The 6,000-nt window shown below is 44.8% G+C and overlaps 1 pseudogene; it reads left to right on the top strand.

Annotated features, from left to right (window-relative positions):
* The window catches only part of LOC118495060, a 1,111,612-nt pseudogene that overhangs the window by 1,016,891 nt on the left and 88,721 nt on the right, over nucleotides 1-6,000 (top strand).

The following is a 6,000-nucleotide window of genomic DNA, read 5'->3' as shown; positions in this document are numbered from 1 at the left end:
ACTGCGTGTTAAAGATACCCCCCCCCCCCCCAAAGAAGTCATGTTTGATAAAAACAGAAAAATATAAGCAGCTGATAACGGTTGGCATGGCGATCTGACATCCTTGAAGGAGCTGATGCGATAACATTTCACTGGAACTGAATCTAACCACACATGCAACCAACGACTGCTGTCGAGCTAACGTTAGCCATATCTACCATCTCTAGGAGTGGGGGGGGGGGGGGGACCTGTTGAATAAGTGCTGCATTGTGATTGGCTGTGTTTGGAGAAGGAAAGCAAGTCACTTCTTGTTAGATGTTTGTGTCTTAGGTAGAGAATAGTTATTTGATAATTAATAAAAAGTGTCTCATGCAAATGAACACTGAGTGAAAGTCTGAGAAATAACAGCTGGTTTAGGAGATTGGGGGTGTAGTTTGAGTGAGAGGTTTCTAAAGTCATGTTAGGCCTACATGTAAAGATTTAGGGTGTAAACAGTTGTAAAAAAACTGTAATATGCAACCCCACTGTATACTACTGACTTACTGTGTACTTGTACTTGAGGAAAACACTGTACTACTGCATTTATCTGTGTGACGACCCTTCCCAATTTGCCTGCCTGTTATGTTTGCTCCTTTGTCTGCAGGTACTGGGAGTGGGCGGGCAGGTGGAGCTGGGAGGGTTGTCTGTACCTGGCCATCTGGGCGTGGCTTACAGAAGGCATAAAAGACTGCCCTCTTGGGAGTCTCACTCTCTCTCAGCTGGTCCTACTGCATCCATCCACCATTTTGTTCTTTGTTTGGTTTGTTGCACCTTACAACATACATCACATCATTCATTCACTCATCCACACATGGCAAACACGACTGATGTCTCCTACATTTACACACCCCACTAGTGTATTTATGTTGAGTTAATTTGTGTTATTAGTATATTTAGTTAAATAAACTACTTTTTGATTAACTTATCTGTGTGTGACCTCCCTTTTGTTGCCGGCCTTGAGCCAGACGGTAACAAATGGGGGCTCGTCCGGGATCTTTAGTACTGGGAAACTGGTAAAGGAAAAAAATTGGGAGTGTTTCACACAGATTTTTTTTTGCTCTTTCTGGTAATTGTTAATGTTAACATGTTTTCCTGTACTGCTGGGCAGAGTTGAAGGCTGGTGAGTCTTTTGGAACCTTTATTCCTGACAGGCATAAGCAATGAGGGGCACTCGTTGTTCCCATTGACCTTTTTTATTTTAGTTTGTTATTTTTGTGCAGCAGGTGGTTAGAGCAGTTCCAGGAGCTGCTCGGGTGCACTCCATGGCTGTCTAGGTGATTTTCAGCATGCTGAAAGTTAACCGGGTTACTGGGTTTGTGCTTAATTTATACCGCTGCTAGCCTGCATGAAGACTAGGGTTGAGTGAGAGGTAGCATTGGTTAGGCAGTTAGCTAGAGGAATGAGGTTCCATAACTAAAACAGCCTGTCATCCTTGTCTGGTGGTGGTGAAAACTTGTTTTGGTGGTGTTTTTGCCTACCTGTAGTGTGTTAATACATTATTTCTTGCTGGGAAAAGGTTCTGTCTGGAAAAATGGCTTCAATTGAGGAATTTATTCGGTGTCCAAGTGAAGAGTTGCTTAATTCTTACAAAAAAGAGCAGCTATTTAGAGTGGCTGACCATTACAGCGTAGATCTCCCCAAGAAGTTAAACAAAGATGAGTTGCTGGACACATTAAAGGCCAAATTAGTGGAGCAGGATGTTTTGCCTGTCCTAGTGGAGTCTGCTAGTGTGCCTGTGGTAGTGACTAGTTTATCTGATGTAAATGGGGATGTTAAAGTGTCTAACATGGCTCCTGTGCTGGCTGGTTTTGGGGCTGGGTTGTCATTTGAAGAGCAAAAACAGCTACTCTTGCTACAATTGCAGAACGCTAAGGAGTTAGAAAAGGTACGACAAGATGTTCGTCTTCGGGAAGCTGAACTTGCCCATGATCAGGCGAGACAACAGGTAGAGTTGGAGCGCTATAGGTTGGACCTTATAAGTAAGGGAAAGCTTCAGCCTGAACCACAGAGGGCTGAGGACTCAGTATGGTTTGCTCCTCATACTCCATCATTTGATGTTTCTGTAAATTTGCGGTTGGTTCCTAAATTTGATGAACGGGATCCGGACATTTTCTTTGTGTTGTTTGAACGTTTAGCGGAGGCCTGAAGATGGTCTGACACTGAGAGCACTCTACTGCTTCAGTGTGTGCTCACTGGCAAAGCCCAGGAGGCATTCTCAGCCATGAGTGTTGCTGACAGTGTTAGTTACCAATTGGTTAAAGCTGCGGTACTTAGGGCCTATGAATTGGTGCCGGAAGCATATCGTCAGCGGTTTAGGTCAGAGAAGAAAGAGAAGCGGTCTTACACTGAATTTGTTCGTGATTTGGCCACTCATTTTAATCGATGGTGTGCTGCGTCTCAGGTAAAAACCTTTGAGGATTTGCAGGAACTAATTTTGCTGGAACAGTTTAAAAATACTCTGCCTGGTCGTGTTGTAACTTATATAAATGAACAGAAAGTAAGCAAGGTTACAGATGCTGCTAAATTGGCAGATGAGTTTGTCTTGACCCATAGAGGTTTTTTTGGGGAGAACCGTGGTCGTGGAGATGCTGCCCACTCTAACATGAGTTTGTCAGAAGGGACAGAAAGGTTTTCAGTTGAAGCAGACAGGGGTTTCCAGGGAAAGCTGGATCCAAATCGTGTCTGTAATTACTGTTTGGGTGAGGGTCACTGGAGAAATGAGTGCCCGGTGTTGAAGAAGAAGTTGAAGACTGGGTATTCGGCAGCAAAATCGTCTGCTGCTGCTGCGTCTTTGCGTGCAGAGCGAAGTCGTGTCATTGCTGCTGTGCGGGATCACACAAAACCTTCATCAGAGTCGGGGGCTAGGGTTCCTGTGATGGAGCAACAGCAGATTGTTTCCTCAGCAAATGAGGAGCTTGAACCTGGTTATGCTGCGTTTGTAGCTGATGGTTATGTTTCACTGGTTGGGAGTGGCAGGAAAGTTCCTGTAAAAATATTAAGAGATTCAGGGGCACTTGACTCATTTATTGTGGACTCTGTGCTATCTTTCTCCTCTGAGACAGACACCGGTTCCAGTGCTGTTGTCCGGGGGATGGGTTTGACTGTTTTTTCTGCTCCACAGCATAAATTGACACTTTTCTCAGATCTGGTGCAAGGTGATGTGATCATGGGGGTGCGGCCTTCCTTGCCTATGGGGGGAGTACACGTCATTCTTGGAAATGACCTGGCAGGAAATCGTATGTGGCCTGGTTCATCTGTTCCGGTGGACACTCCAACTCACCAGGTAGAAGGTTCTGAGTCACTCAAAAACATTTCTGTGGTGCTTTCAGATTGTGCAGTGACACAAGCTATGAGCCGAGCCAGTGATGGTTCCTGTCTGGATAGTCCAGTTAAAAAAAGAGAGTCTGTGTTTCCTGTGCCTGCTTTTCCCTTGACTATGTCTTGCAGTGATCTGGTAAAAGAGCAAAGAGATTACCCAACCCTTCAGGCTCTGTACAGCCAGGGTCTTTCGGAGGATGAGGTGGAGAGTGCAGCTTGTGGTTATTTCCTCCAAGACGGCCTGTTGGTGAGGAAGTGGGTTCCCCAGGGGGACTGTTTTGTGGGGGATGAAATTGTGCAAATTGTTCTGCCGTCTACATTGAGACTTACTGTACTTCAGATAGCTCCTGATGGTATGGCAGGTCATTTAGGGGTAAGGAAAACCTATGATCGAGTTTTGCGACATTTTTACTGGCCTCTTTTAAAGAGAGACATTTCTGCTTTTATTAAAACTTGCCATACATGTCAGTTAACTGGTAAACCAAATCAGGTAATTAAACCTGCCCATCTGTATCCTATTCCAGTTGCTGAACATCCATTTGAGAATTTGATCATTGATTGTGTTGGTCCTTTGCCACGCTCAAAAGCTGGAAATACCTTTTTGCTTACAGTAATGTGTCAGGCTACACGTTATCCTGCTACTTATCCCCTCAGAAACATCACCACTAAGTCAGTTGTTAAAGCTCTTACACAGTTCCTGTCTATTTTTGGTATTCCAAAGGTTATTCAGTCTGATCAGGGTTCTAACTTCTGTTCAAAGTTGTTTGCAGAGGTGTTAAAGCAGTTAAATGTCAAACATTCTCAGTCCAGAGCTTACCATGCTCAGAGCCAAGGAGCTCTAGAAAGGTTTCATCAAACCCTGAAGTCTCTTCTCCGTGCTTACTGCACTGAGTTGGACCGTGATTGGGAGGAAGGGTTACCGTGGTTAATGTTAGCTGCCAGAGAGGTGTCCCAAGAGAGTTTGGGCTTTAGTCCTAATGACCTGGTCTTTGGTCACAAAGTTAGAGGCCCTTTAGCCTCACTACATGATGACTGGAAAGCTGAGGAGGCTCCAACCAATTTGATAGATTATGTAAATGGTTTCAGACAGCGGTTGTACCATGCAAATAAGTTGGCAAGCGATAACCTTCAGGGAGCTCAGAATAAAATGAAAACGCTGTATGATCGGCTGGGAGAACGCCGTGAATTTAGTCAGGTGATCAGGTTTTGGCACTTCTGCCGTTGGTTGGCTCTCCTTATCAGGCAAAGTTCTGTGGCCCCTATACAGTGACCCGAAAAGTGTCAGACCTGAACTATTTTGTCTCAACTCCAAATCGAAGGAAGTCTGTACAGTTGTGCCATATTAATTTGTTAAAACCCTATTATGCTCGCTCTGCTATGCCAGGTCCCGGGTCTATGGTTTCCTCAGGTGCTGTAGCAGTTATAGTAGAGCATTCACCTCCATCTGTGGATCCAACAGTGGAAAATGAGGAGGACTTGATTACACCCGATGATGGTGTGTTAAGAGGGCATCTTAAGAACTCTGAGTCACTTGCTGAACTGGAGGGAGTGTTAAAACATTTACCTGAACCAAAGCGTGCACAGTTGGTGAAATTGATAAGAACATATCCGTGTTTATTTGTTGATGTTCCGTCTCGTACTCATCTTATTGAACACAACATTGAGGTGGGAGATGCTAAGCCAGTCCGACAACGTTTTTATCGCATGTCTCCGGATAAACGAGAGCAGTTGAAAGCAGAGGTCAGTTATATGTTGGAAAATAACATTGCTGAGCCATGTGCGTCTAGTTGGTCCTCTCCATGTTTGCTTGTAAAGAAGCCTGATGGTACGTTTAGACCATGTACTGATCTTCGTAAAGTGAACCAAGTGACGAAGCCTGACTCTTTTCCATTTCCACGTATGGAGGACTGTGTGGACCAAGTTGCCTTGCTAAGTTTGTCAGTAAGTTTGACCTACTTAAAGGTTACTGGCAGGTTCCTCTGAGTCCTAGAGCTAGAGAGATTGCGTCCTTCATTACACCCAGTGGTTTGTACTCCTATTCAGTGATGCCATTTGGGTTACGTAACGCCCCAGCCACCTTCCAACGTCTAATGAATAAGGTTGTGTCAGGACTGGTGGGTTGTGCTGTCTATTTAGATGATGTTGTGATATACAGCGACTCTTGGGAGGATCATCTTCAGCGCATCCAGTCCCTGTTTGATCGGTTGGCCTGGGCTGGTTTGACCATCAATTTGGCAAAATGTGAGTTTGCTACCTACCTGGGTAAGGTGGTTGATCAAGGGCAGGTTTGTCCAGTAAGAGCAAAGGTGTTAGATATTGACCAGTTTCCTGTTCCGACTACCAAGAAAGAACTCTCTTGTTTCTTGGGTATGGTGGGTTACTATCGTGGGTTTTGTAAAAAATTCTCCACAGTAGCAGCTCCACTCACTTCTTTACTAAGCCCAAAGGTGAAGTTTGCATGGTCGCTTCCATGTCAAGATGCCTTTAAGTCTGTGAAGTTGTTATTGTGTTCTGCCCCTGTCCTAGCAGCCCCACAGATGGACCAGCCTTTTTCGCTGTATGTGGATGCTAGTAAAGTGGGAGCTGGTGCTGTACTTACGCAGACTAATGAAAATGGTGTCGGCTGTCCGGTGAGTTTCTTTTCTAAAAAATTTAACTCACATC

Source organism: Sander lucioperca, chromosome 5, assembly GCF_008315115.2.
Source record: "Sander lucioperca isolate FBNREF2018 chromosome 5, SLUC_FBN_1.2, whole genome shotgun sequence".
Lineage (NCBI taxonomy): Eukaryota > Metazoa > Chordata > Actinopteri > Perciformes > Percidae > Sander > Sander lucioperca.
This window is presented reverse-complemented; position numbering and strand designations above follow the sequence as displayed.